The 11565-nt window shown below is 34.2% G+C and overlaps 1 long non-coding RNA gene across 4 annotated transcripts in view; it reads left to right on the forward strand.

Annotated features, from left to right (window-relative positions):
- Positions 1-5942, forward strand: part of LOC140624528 (uncharacterized) — a 268997-nt gene extending 263055 nt beyond the window's left edge. For all 4 annotated transcript variants that reach the window (XR_012024002.1, XR_012024005.1, XR_012024003.1 and 1 more), the window contains one exon: positions 5827-5942. This is a non-coding gene — a long non-coding RNA (uncharacterized lncRNA). The remainder of the gene's footprint in view (positions 1-5826) is intronic.
- Positions 5943-11565: the final 5623 nt, after the last annotated feature.

An 11565-nucleotide genomic window follows, 5' to 3' on the forward strand; every position in this document is an offset into this window, starting at 1 on the left:
GTGACTAGTCATTCATTTTGTTTTGTTTCCTATATCCTGTGATGCTCATTGCTTATGTTACTGTTTTCAAGTGAAGAGATTCACTAGATAAGTGCATAGTATGTTTAGTAAAACTTAATTTAAGAAAAACAAGTTTTATGGATTTTTTCAAGCTATATTCTTAGACAACCTGTAATGCCATCATTTTTAGAAACATGGTTCACACTCTAGTGTTTCCTGATTCTATGGTAGTTTGTTGAGCAGGTGAACACACAGATGTATAGCTATCTTTATCAGGAAACATTTGTTTGATGTCCACCTGTGCACATGTCTATTAAATACTAAATTTGTTCATTTTGTGTTTTGCATCCTTGTAGGGTAAAAAAGTGATATAACAGTACTCTCTCCTGCAGCATTCTAACATCATGAATTAGAGGATATGTCAGCAATGTTGGAGAATGGGAATAAGCTAGAGGAAGCTCTAACATCACAGATGCACTGCCTGTTCTAAATGTGACTAGGGTAAAATCCTGTCTTCTAGTCTTTAATATCCACCTATAGTTTACCCCTTTTTACCTCTGAATTACTGTACACACTTCTACTTTTTATTTCAGATCATCACATAAAAACTCTTGTTATGAGTCTTACCTATACCTAATGGCATGCAGAAGTGCTTAAACATACATGGCCTTTCACCTTAAAGCGAATAATTTAAAACAGGTTACATTTACATGAAAGGCATATGAACAACTGAGTGTATAGGATTCTAGTATTATACCTTGGTTCTTAAAAAGAGGCCTATTTGTCATTAGTATTTTGTGAATATGGTTATGAGCATTCATACAACACTGAGCCATTTCATATCACATTAATCTTCATTCACTTCTATAGCTCCATGTAGGAATTCTTTGGCTTCTATTTTAAAGTGTGGAGAAAAGTAACACATGACCCATGAGAGTTATATAAAGAATGTAAAAGTTAGGCTTCCATTTTTTGTTTATTTTGTTTTGAAGATTTTTTTAAATCTTAAATTAGAAGGCTAATAAGATTAACAGCCTGAAAAAAAAAAATAAAAGATTTACAGCCTGCCACATTTCTCAGGTATCTCCACTAGGGTTGGAAATCTTGTGCCTTTGCTGAGTATGACAAAGCAATGACTCACACAAAGGAAGAGGAGAACAAGAAAACCCCGGGGAACAGTGGAGTAAGTATTAATTCTGTGGTCATCTTCTCCACTGCAGGAAAAAAATGAAAAATTCTGCCATTAACGAAATCCTTATCTTACAAAGGAAAAGTGTCTTGAAATAAAGCCTAACATGACAGAAGAATTGCTAGGTAGAGAACATATGTTAAACATAGAGATCATTCAATCTTTTTCTTCAGTTATAAAACCAGGTGATACTTTTCAAGAGTTATAGGAGCTGTTTGTTGCTCCAAAGTATAATAAGGAGAAGAAGGAGGGTATTATTATTAATCAGAAAAAAATCTTTAATTACTTTTTTAAATAAATGAAAATGATGACATATCCCATTAGTATGTATATGACATTAATGATGTGTGTATTTGATGTCAAAAACATTTAAATTAAATTGAGATGGGCCAAAACATAATAATAAAAGTGTCTCATATCTGTATACCACTTCTTGATACAGGGTGGAGCTTTACTAAAACTGGGACCTATTTTCTAAATCAGCAGGGAAGATTTCTGAAAGAGATAGGCTTATAGTTCTTATTAATTCAAAATTGCTATATTTTTTCAGGCTCAGACCATGCATCAGACATTAACCCTCCCATACTCTATTTCCTTTGCCCCCTTCCTTTTTACTCTGTGGATGATAAGGGATACCAAATCAATAGCTGTGTAGAAGAAGCAGATATAACATTCTGAGAGACACTGGAGAGAGGGAATAGAAGCAACAATTCATTTTTCTGTCTCAGTTTAGATTGTATTTATACCACCTGCTATGCCTGTGGGAATGGAATCTATAGTAGTGTCTTTAGACACAAACTTTCTCTTAGTGACTTTCCTTTTTCTATTCAGTGTGATAGCATTTTTTTTTTTTCTGGGAAAAGTAGCCTATGGCACTTGGCTGAAGAGATGAGACTTCAATGAGATATAGGAGACAAAGAGTGACAAATTAAAATGACAAGGCTGTCTTATAAGATTGTGATCCAGTGAAATGAAGTATTTCTGGCCCAGTCAATGTAGACAGCATTATGCTATGTGGGAATAGATTGCAAGACCTGGGCAGCCTGTATATGTCTTCGAGATAACTGAATTTGTCACTATCAACACTCTCCCAAATTGTGTCTTTCCTGGCTTTTGAGAATAGGAGTATGGACAAAGATATTCATATAAGTCAAGTATTTAGGGATATTTTATTTTTTCTTAAAAAAAAACCCACCAACTTTAAAAAAAAATTAGTAATATATTTGTCTCTGACATAAAATTAATCCAAGGAGACGCCTTGAAACAGATAACTGATTGCCCTAACAGTGATAGTGAACTTGGGCACCACATCTATTGAATGTCTTGTTACATCTATCCCCTCAGAACTCTACCTAATAGGTGACTACACACTGTCTCCTGAGCTTCAGTCTTACTTTGGGACCTCTTTACCTAGTCTTAGCACTATTATTCTAAATTCAACAAACATTAAATAAAATGAGTAGACTTTCTTTAAAAAATCAGTGGAAATGCCATTGAAAATCATCAGACCAAAGTTTAAGTTTAACCTGCCTTTTGCTGCTTGGTACCAAATGGGGTTGGGAAAGAGAGTAAAAGGTTGTAAGCATGCTTGAGAAAGAGGATCTCTACTATGTCCTATCTTTATCTCCTACATGTTACTTGGTAAATCACCAAATTCTATAGTTTCTTTGCAATGTTTCTTACAAACATTTCTCCCTTTCCAATCCTTCTGCTTCCTTCCTAACCCATGTCTTCATTTCTTTGCAAAGTGAGAAATGTGATTCATTCAGGGAATCTAATCATATTATAAAACACTTACTGTGGAATCCTGAGAATACATGAGAGTAATTTTTTCCCTTTCATCAAAGTTCCTTTTGATGATTATAATCATTTATATTATGTTTGAAAGGATGTGGCCATCTATGGTAGGCTGTACTTATTGTCTGTTTTGGAAATATTTTAAGATTTCTTGAGGATGCAAAGCAAGAAAAAGTAACCCCTTCATAAAGCAATGAATGCCTTCAGTTGTGGATAGCTATATTTTTCATCTTTGGCTGGGGAGATTTTTAGTTGTTTCTAGTTTATCAATGTAATCATGACAAAAACTAGATGATGGTGTGCTTTTTTTTCAGGTATGTGATAGTTGCAGAATGGCCAGATTATCATACTTGTGTCTTTACTTAAATATTATGCCCATTTCCTCCAGTAAGAGTATGCATTTCTTCTTACTATTATTCACCTATACAGTATGAGAGATATTTTGGATGATTTCTATTTTCCAAAACCAAATTCTAAAAAGTTCAGATAATTATTTAAGAAGCTGAGTAAATGAGTGATGCCAAACTTGATTGTTGCAGAAATCTTAGACTCCCCCCCAGACTGAGGCTCCTGGGGCATCTTTTTCATACCCAACTCTAGGAGTGGGTTATAACAACAGCCCTTTGGATGCAAAAGAGTTTGAGTGGAGCAGAATTTTGTAATTTGAAAACACAAAGTAAAAGTTAGGATTAGAGCTATCACTCTTGGAAATAAGAGTCCCTTATACTGAATCAAGAAAGCTTCCATACATATTCCCATTCTATGAGAAAATAAAACCATTTCTCAAAGTCCCCATCCTTATCCTATTGTCTTATTTTTTAAAGTATAGGTTATTTTACTAGTTCCTGTTTTTGGAATTCCCAATGTGTTACAAAAGTAAAAGGTAAATTATATAATGTCAAAACAAAATTCAAAATACTCATATAAAATGCAAGACCCAAATGTGGTTTATTTCTCTGACCCATGCAGGTTAAGAATCAATAAACATGACCTCTCTTTTGTAAAGTTAGTGTTTTTAAATTAGAAATTGCTCAATATACAAAATTTCCTCTGGAGCCGAGGGAAAGAAAAAAGGTGACACTTCAACATCAAAGATAACACTACATGAATGAGCTCAATGATGGTCATAGTAGGCTCAATTGGATTTAAGATGAATAAACAATTTCAATAAATTGAATTAATTAGATTGGGCCTGAGTGTGCAAGCAGTCTATTTTCTGAAATTATGTACAATAACTTGTTCAAGAAGTGCTAGTGTATAATTGCCTGAAGTCAGAGGATAAAAAAGAGAAAAAGCTGAAAATCCATTATGTTCGTGTTAACAGTCTAACTAAACTAATTAACTGCTATCTGAATTTTCACACCTCTATTTCATGATCTTTCTTGCCTCAAACCTCCAAGCCTCAAAAGCAACAAATAAACAAAAAACTATTTGAAAGAGAACAGTACTAAATATAATGCGAACCATCCCATTTTGAAAATCGGTTACTCTTATTTTTTTCCACCTTCACAGGTTCACGTTGCCTGACCAACAATCTTGTCATATATATTCTCTCTATAAACTTACATATCCTAATGAGTTTTGTGCACAAAATCAAATAATCAAATAATAAAATATTTTTATACAGCTATCAACTGTGTTATGTGTTAACCTACATTAAAATTTAATACCAAGAATTAGAATTCCTAATATTCCAGAAAAGTTTGGAAGATAATTCAGATTCAAACTTTTAATATAATTGAGTAAAAAAATTTCAAATCAAATACCAATACCCAACTCTATATTTGTTATACAGTATTGAAAATGTCTAAAAGGCTTTCTGTAGTTTCTACCTAGATTAGAATCAATTGATTCACACACCTTCCCTAACTAGGAACCGCTGTCTTATATTTGATTTCTAAAGAAAGAGATATGAAAAGGAAACAAGTTTTCTTAATTAAAAAGTCATACTTATGTAACAGGAAAGTGACCAACAGCCAAAAAAATCAAAACGGTTATGTCAAACCATATGAAATCTCCAATATTTGGCTATTTGTGTCTCATGTAAATGTATATTTAATATGTTTCAACCAGATTTAGCTCTGAATTAGAATTACTTATTTCCTATAAATTCCAATTAATGGAGGCATGATAATATATTGAAAGATCTCCCAAAAACCTTCAAATTTTCATTGCTATTTAATGTCAAGATGCCAATTTTAGCATTGAAATTATGAAAAGCATATTCTATAATATATCCTGATTTCCAAATAACAGTGTTCTCTATACCTATGAAATGTAGTTTTTTGAAGGTTCAGTTATTCTCATACTATCTTATTCTTTCATAGAAGATATCGTGATGTTGCTCAATAATTGGTTTTGTATATATTTTATTGTGATTTATTTTTAAAATTTAATGAAGTTCAATTTATTTACAAGAAGAAATGATATTGATAGTATTTTACATTTTAACAAATATATTTTTATTTTCAACAAAATAAAATTACTTTATGTAATATTTATGACATAAAATGTCATAATAAATATTATTTTTATATTGATTATTTCTTTATAGTTTAAAATACACATTAGAGTTAAAAACAACTACTCATAAACAGTTTTCTTAGTTCTTAATAAAATTTCTCTTGTTGAGTTTTTTATTCATGACTCATGAATAACAATAAATCTGAGATTACACAATCAATAAGTAAATTAAGGACTCACACACCAAAAATTGTGTTATACTCTACGAATTGAATCTGCTTCTAGTCAGTGTCATATGCATGCCCTGCAATCTTTGAAAATGATCAGACCCTAATTTCTTATACTGCAATCCTTCTTTCATGCTCTTTGGTGTACAGATTGTCTGGCTAATTTCTACATTTGAGTGTTGACTGCAAAGTGGCACTGAAGTTCAGCAGGACACATTTCCTGTCTATATCCATGACTGGTTGTGCAACTGGTGCGAACTCTCAGGTAATGAATCTAAGGTCATGAGTTCACTACTGTACGCAGTCGTTTGCTTTGTTGTATTTAGGGGTTATGGATCACACCCTTCATCACAAATAACTTTCTTGCACATGTATGTTACTTGTCACAGGAGCAGTCCATGTGCTAGGGTTTTGAAGGATCAAAGCAAATCTATAGGCACGGGTGGGAAAGTCACTCAAAGTGCATGTCCACTTGAGACTGAGTCCACATCTTCGTCACCCTACTGTTCTATATTCACATGTTCTCCACATTCTCCTCCACCCCTTGCAGCAAGGTAATAATGGGATTTTTCATTTGAGGGAGAGAGACCCCTACTAATTATATTATGCCCTCCCACTATACCCACGATAATGAACCAGTGGATCTAACACTCAGAATTAACTCTCAGAAATTCTGTTCTTCCAGCCTTTCTATATGGATTTTGAGTTTTAATTAAGATCATTAGGAACACAAAATTTCTCAAATCAAGAGTGAAAAATTCCACAAATCCAGGGACTTCTTATACATTATGAAATAAATTACAAGGGTCAAAAAAGAAATTTTCCTTTACAATATTTATAAAAAAAATTTAATAATCATTTAATAAAACTGTGCTTGTTTTCAAGATCTACTCCCGGCAAGCCATTAAGACATAATCACACCATATATATATATATATATATATACCAACAACATGAAGGAAGATATTTTATAGAGTTTAGAACTAATATCCACTCCACTGGCTTTCATTTTCTAATATACTAAATCTTTGCCTATAAGTATTTACATTTTTCAGGTATTAATAAAATTTAAAAAGCAGTCACTGCTAGAATGGAAACCTCCAAGTGTAAACATTGTAATAGTTGCACACCCAATAATAACATATAAACAAGGCAAAGAACATTTACAAATAAAACTTCCAAGGTCTAGAAGGAAGAATATTAAAGTAATATTAACCAGGCCTGTCGATCTTGAAACTTCTATGTAAATGTCAATGATATTGTGATGCTACAGTACATAAGGATTTCTTATACACACTCCAAATATACAAAACAGGGCTGTAGTTTACATCAATTAAAGAACTTTTGTAAAATAAAAAAGAGAAAACTAGAAAAATGGACAAGTAGAGTATTACTACTAGTAAAGAGAGAAATGCAAATTAGAATAGCAATACTCTACCTGCAGTAATAAGTTATAGTACTCCGTGAAGTTTAATGCACAGACACCTCAATTGTATGACTCTACAATTCTATCTCTGAGTATGCACGCCATCCAGAAAATAACTCTTGCTTAGGTTCATAATGGGGTATGTATAAGGATGCTTCAGCATTGTGTGTGTGTGTGTGTGTGTGTGGTGTGTGTATATGCACGTGGCCATGCTCGTGCACGAGTGGAAGCAATCTAAGGATCCATCCGTAGGGAGATGTGTAAGTAAATGTGTGGATAGGCAGAAGCAATAAACTAGAAGTACATAGAGGAAGAGGAAATCTTAAAACTTATTTCTGAGTGAATAAAGTAAAACAAACAGAAAGAATGCAGAAAAGTAAAAGCAAGAACAATAGTCTGATAGGTATTACATAAAAGTAAGGATCACAACCTACACCTACAGATCTTTTTAAGTATTCTTACACATCTTGCAAATTCACTTTTTAAAAAAGGTCTATTTTTTTACTTTAGAGAGAGAGCGTGAGTGTAAGAGCTAGTGGGGGGAGAGTCGGAGGGAGAGAATCTTCAAGCAGACTCCCCACTGAATGTAGCGCCTGACACAGGGCTCAATCTCATAACCCCAAGATCATAATCTGAGCCAAACCAAGTGTCAGATGCTTTACCAACTCAGCCACCCAGGCGCCCTACAACAAATTCACTTTTAATGGGAATACGTACCTAATAGAAAGAGGAAAAGGGGGAAAAAAGATGAGGATAATGGAGAAAAAAATAAAAGCAAAATAAAACAGCAATAGACCTTGAAGAAATGGGCTATGATGAGGTGTCATGAGCTGAGGGATTCAGCTTGCTTCTTTGCATCTGAGGTTATACAAGAGAAAGAAATGGAGGAGGAGGAAAGAAGAGGCAGATGAAAGAAAAGAGATGATCAAGCAAACATATTAATCTTAGTCTTCCTGAATTACTGAGGATGTAGTTTTAGATAAGTTTGTAAACTCAAAGTAAAGTGAAGTCAGTGTTCTCAGAGCATCCCCAACACTAGCACATTCAGAGAGGTTGGAAGTGGTCAGCTTACTTTATGCTTTGCACAAAGACTCTGCTGGTTTTCATTCAACAAATGCTCCTTACGTGCTGGCAATGATACTCTCAGATTTTATTAATTCGGGAATTGTTTTTCTAATAAGGCTATTTGTGTGATGACATGCCCATGTCGCTTTGAATATATTTGGTGAACTATTAGAATCTTAAAAGAGTACATTGGGTATATTGTGTTTGATTAGAAAAAGTGCCACTTATTGCCCTACAGCTAAACTCTTTATTAATTTGTACCATGCAATTTCTAGTTTGAAATTCATAGGCATTTAGAAAATTAATCCTTTACAGAGAGAGGATAATTCAGGTGGTGAACTTAGTAGAAGGAAGGCCTTTTGGGTATTTGCTTTGGACACATTATCCCCAGCAGACCTGAATGAAGAGCTCTCTCCGAACCATTTGCTGCAAAAATCCTTTCGGTAAGGCAAGTTCAGACATTGGCCCTCATCAGCTTATGGAGGGTGAATACATTTTGCATTTACATAGTGTTTTGCATTTTAGTCCTAAAGTGTGTTACATTGTACACTTGGTTCAAGTGGGCAGAAGTATATAATCTCGGGCGCTGGGGCAAAGCAACCCATGGTACTAAGCACATTACAAACATGCACACATGCAAATAAAAAAGCCCCCATTCTTCCTTAGTGGTAGAAATCAGTGATGACAGGAAAATCTTTCACCAAGAAGCCAACTGTGATATCACAAGCATATGATTAGAGGTAAATTTTCTGCCAGCTAGCTATGTAGAAACTTCAAGCCGAATTACCTTCTTGGTGATTTCCGTCCGATTCTCAGAGGAGTTTCATGGCATAAATATCAAAGTGCAGAATTGAGTTGAGAGCATAAGTACGTGCATAAAAACTGGTTTCCATAGAAAAGGGAGTGGGGTGATTAAACTCATATCAAATAACATTATTTGATAGTTCTATATTTCTTGAGCACAACTCAAGAGACCAAAAAAAATTCACAGAAAAAATTATAGAATCAGTGTATATGCAGCTGGAAACATTGTTCAATAGGGTGATTATATCTAAAATTTTATTTCAGATGAACAGGTAACACTTTGGAACTCAATCTTTAGTATAATGTATATACTACATACATTTATGTGTATACCTACACACTAAGTTTTCAGAATACACCACAATAACCAAGAGCAATACTCCATACATACCCACGTATAGATGTGTGTATGTGCATATATATGCATACCAGATGGTTATCTGTAAAATAAAAGCATAAATGTTAGTGAAACATTAATTTAACAACAGATATATCTTCAAATTTGCAAGGAATCTATCCTCAGTTGTCTAAAAAAAATGTAAAAACTCTCAGGTACATTTTTAAAATAAAGTTTTGTATTATATTACCATTGTCCATGGTGACAGAAATTCTTAGGAAAATTAATGGATGACACTTTACAATATTGCTTCTCAAGTTTGTAATTTCTCCTTTTCTGTCAATATATTCTAAAACAAATCATGAAGAAGCTGATTTTGTGGCCGATGATCATAGTACTCATGACGCTGTTAGCAATTCAAAACCCTCTCCTGAGCTGAGGAGATTGGCCAAGGATGTCTATTTCCTTTGTGTTGTTGCTGTTTTCAGAAGAAGAATTGTATCTTAAAAATAACAAAAATTAAAAATATAAAAAAATAAAACGACAACAACAATGACAATCCCTAATGGAACGTATACTGTGGAAGTATAAGGTAATAATTTGAACATAGGCAGTTGATTGACATGACTTGGGACATAAAACATTCAAGGTGTGTCTGTGTGTGTTTTGACTATTTACTCATTAATAATAGTTTCTGGCCTGCATATAACTTCCCAGCCTTCAGCTTAGTTTACATCTGTTTTATCTGCGTATAGGATGGAGGATCCGGATTTCTTCCTGATAATGAGGTAACAGCCAAGTATGACAAACTAAGTCCCTGCCAATCTTCACGTCTAACACTTGGTTTTGTGATACTTTTTAATCTGTGCTTTAAAATCAACTAATATAGTCAACTAATAATATGGTCTATGATTTTTCAAATTGGTATCCTGGGGAAAGGGTCCGTTTTAGAAATAGGTAGGTTATAGATGAGGACACGCTTAGGCCTTAGGGCCATAGCACATCTGTGGCCAATTCTGAACAAATTTCTACGGCCTTTCAGCCATAGCCTCTGCACTATGCTGGCAGGTTTGTAAACATCTTTAAACTAACGAAGTGGGTGAGAGGGGTGGGGAACAGTGATATAGTAGCAACCAGATTGACAGGAACACCACATTATTATCTTTTATTCCTGATTTTTTTGTTAAAAATGCACATATTATTAATTTTCATAGCACGTATGGAAGAACAAAAGGAATGATTTAAATGTCTATTACCACCTATTATCTGGGACTACATTAAGGAGGTGCTGGTCAGCTTGGCTTCATTTGTCCTCCAGACGCTACAGAGATGTGAGGCCAGGCCAATTGGGGTTAAAGCAGGCAGGGAACTGGTACAGCTGGGGATCATTAAGAGTGATCAAGGGCCAGCCAGAAGAAAAAGTCAGCTGAAAACAAGGCTGAACGGTCTTCCAGGCAGAGCGGGAGAGTCGTGTGCACTCAGGAAACAGCCTAACCCCATCCAGCGAACTTTGTTGATTTAATTAGATTTTGTTTAAAATTCCAAAGTAGGAGCAGCTTGGTCAGCTTTGATGCAAAAATTGGCAGGGGAAACTATCGTTAATTTTCAAAAGTAATATTATTGGGGCATTTAAGCAATGTTAAAAATCTTTGTCATGGTTAAAAAAAATGCAGTACAGCACACAAGTATCCCCTTGCTGATAAAATATTATCATCTTTCCTTGAGCAATTAATAGATAGATTGTGAATTATATTACACGCCTGTTCATTTATGTGCTTTTAATTTATTGGCTTTCCTCCTGTCTCTGTCTCACATTTCTGTTCCCTCATAGTACTTTCTGGATGGCTTTCCAAATAAATAATTTGCATTCAAATCCTTGTCTTGGAGTCTATTTGGTAAACTAAATCAAGACATAGAAATCCTAGTAAGTACTTATATTTGATCTTTACCTCACAGGGATGTTTTGAGGATCACATCTAGTAATACATGCAAAAAATCATTTTTAAATGTAAAGTGATATAAGTGGAAGTTACTCAAAGACCCCCAAATTTATCTTTGAACCTATTGTAATTTGCAGAATGATCAAAATAGAGAAGGAATTTAATAAACGTCTGTGGGAAAATGATAGAACTATGATACTTACTTGGCCATGTGAAATATTTTTAGAACTAAAAGCTATTTTGCTGTTCTCATGGTCACACACGCATGGGCAATGCTGCCACGGAGTTCTTGCTGCTTGCTTCTGTGCTTCTCTGAG

The sequence above is a fragment of the Canis lupus genome, chromosome 34 (genome assembly GCF_048164855.1).
Source record: "Canis lupus baileyi chromosome 34, mCanLup2.hap1, whole genome shotgun sequence".
In the NCBI taxonomy this organism is placed as follows: domain Eukaryota; kingdom Metazoa; phylum Chordata; class Mammalia; order Carnivora; family Canidae; genus Canis; species Canis lupus.